The following is a 3,099-nucleotide window of genomic DNA, read 5'->3' as shown; positions in this document are numbered from 1 at the left end:
TCTACGTCATTTAATCCTTCAATAAATTCTTATTGTCTACGTCATTTTAATCCTTCAATAAATTCTTATTATGAGCAAAATAGAGAAAAAAGAACAATTTGAGAGATAATAATTAAAAATATGAAGGGAGGGAGTAATAATGAGATATACTAAGGGTAAAAACTAAGGAAAACTAACTAATTAGAATATTATACCAAAAATAAGGTAAAATAAGAAGCAGAAAAAATTCAAAATTCAATTCTTTGATTGAAGAGTATTATTCTAAAACGATATTTAAAAAAAAAAAAAACAAAAGAGGTAATAATGACTACAAATACACGGTCTTTGTAAAGTTTGAGCAAATGTCTTGTTATAGAAATCATATTTGAACAAAAAAAATTGACAACTTATGCGACAACCATAGACATACAAAGCAATGTGATTTTTTAATCATTTTTTGCTTGCTTTGATTTGTTGGTATTTTTAATCATTTTGTGCTTGCTTTGATTTGTGTCAATATCCACATTGTCTTGTATTCCCTCCGGTCACATTTATAAGCAAAAACCAACTTTTTATATTCATTGAATAATTATTGCATCTAGTCACATTTATAGACCATGTACATTAGTCATTCAATGAACCTAAAAAGTTACTTTTTGCTTATATATGTGACCGGAGGGAGTATATCTTTGGTTGTCCAAAAATAGTTATTCAAATAAGACACCTTGCCTTTTTTTTTTTAGGGACGTCTTGTTAATCCCATCTCTCTTGACAGAAATATATACACCCTCCGGTCACTATTTGTTGGAACATGTGTGGAAATTGAGTTAAAAAATCTAAACACAAATTCTCATGTTGGGTAGAACTAGTGTTGTGTGAATTGAAAAAAGTGGAAGTCTCACATCGGATAGAACACACACATTAGTAGTGTTTATATAGTGGGGGTGTACCTCTAATAGGGGTACATAATTATGTGAACTAAGTAAGCACTAAAGAAAAAATATATATTGATATGATATATATTTTATTATTTGGAAATGATATATTAAATAATTAATATCATTATTAGAAAGTGTTTTCTTAGTCCCCAAGTTTTGCTAAAATATTTGGGTACGCAATCTAATATATTTTAGTACTTGATCTGAAATATATTTTGGTACATAATATAATATATTTTTGTACTGTACCAAAAAAAAAATATTTTTGTACTAAATATAATATATTTTGTTACTCAAGTAAGATATTTTTGTACTAGATCTAATATGTGAATTACTTAATCACAAAGTAATATGTTACTTGTTCCCAAAGTTTCTCATATTACTTGTTCCCAGAGTTTCTCACTTATTAGTTGTGAATTTTCCCTATAAATAGAGAACTCACATAGTGCATTCCACACACCAAAAAGTTTCATTGAGTTGTCGGGAACTCTCTCTCTTCTCCCTTTCTTGACTTGTGTTGACGAGTCTTTCTTCTCTTCATCTCCTTTTTTTTCTGTCCCTTCGGAATTAAGAGTGTTCTTAAGACCATAGTCCCTTTTCGGTTTAATGTCCCTTCGGAATTAAGAAGGGTCTTAAAAACATAGTCCCTTCGATAATATAAGTCCCTTCAGAATAAAGAGTACTTTTAAGATCATAGTCCCTATTTGGAATAACAATGTCCCGTCGGAATTAAGAATGATCTTAACGGTATATAAAAATTATTCAATATTTTTATTTGAGGAGAAATGGTGGTAACACCATATTTGAGTGGTCATAGTACTATATTGATAGTTTGGAGAATTTAAAGGTTAGAATGGTGGAAACACCATATTTGAGTGGTCTCAGCACCATAATAGAATGGTAATAATATCATATTAAAGTGGTTTCAGTATTAAAGAATGGTCTTAGTATCATATTTGAGGGTGTATATCTCGAACGGTTTTCTACAGTGCAGTAGTTAACCGCACAGTTGTAGATGAGCTTGTTTTATCCTGGAGGCGGCGTGGTTGATAGTCTGTTTTGCACAATTTTGGGTAGTGCCACGAAACGTCTTAAAGAGAGCGACCTGGTCGTGACTCAACCTAGTAACAACTTCGGTAGAAAATAGAATTTGGAAAACCAAAATACAACAGTTTGAGAATCCAAAAACAACACTATTATAAGCAAAAATCTACTTTTTAGGTTCATTCAATAAATGATGTATGTGGTCTATTTAATGGACCACATACATCATTTATTGAATAAACCTAAAAAATGAAATTTTGCTTATAATTGTGACCGGAGTGTGTATATGAAATTGAGAGACGTGATTGCACAACTCATCGTTTGGTTAATTGCCTAAACCGATATTTAGGTCAGTAAACAAAACGGCTACTAGCGCAAACATATCCCTCACCCTTGTAAAATTTACATAAACCGATGAACAAAGTAATTAATTAAAAAGTTAGGATCTGTTGTAGTTGCAAAATATGATAAAATTGCTCAGCTGCCTCTTGTAGTTATATTCAAAATACGATCAATGGCAAATAAAAATGTCTTTAACAAATAACTTCCAGAAAAAAATGCCGTAGATACAGGTGACAAGTATATCCAAACGAAAATTTTGCTCCCATTGCCCACACCCAATCCAAGCATAAGCATCTTCAATCATATATTCATATATAAATTATCCACCTCGTTAGATAATCATTTTTCACATCGTTAGATAATAAACTTCACATTGTTAGATAATTAACATTCACATCATTAAACAAATCACAATGAACAAGTATGACTTAAACAAAGTCAATCATCAATTAAAGAATTGACAACTCATCAACAGAACACAATAATGTATGCTATGCTCCTAGACTCGACCGCATATGCATGTGGTACCAAACATACTCACCAATTTTATCCCATCATCTTTGAATACAATACCATCAAAGTATTTTAAAAGCAACACCGTCTTTGAATACAACACCATCAAAGCATTTTAAAGAGAACATCATCTTTGAGTACAACACCATCAAAGTATGTTAAATCACATCGTTAAATAGACTCGACCATGAATGCATGAGCACAAAGTAATAACTCGACAATGCACATCTTTATATGACTCGACAAATACACATCTTTAAATAACATCATCGTCAAATATCAC

This window comes from Medicago sativa, chromosome 7 (genome assembly GCF_051527215.1).
Source record: "Medicago sativa cultivar Bolivia chromosome 7, Bolivia_mono, whole genome shotgun sequence".
NCBI classification, from domain to species: Eukaryota; Viridiplantae; Streptophyta; class Magnoliopsida; order Fabales; family Fabaceae; genus Medicago; species Medicago sativa.
Note: the sequence above shows the minus strand (reverse complement) of the source record.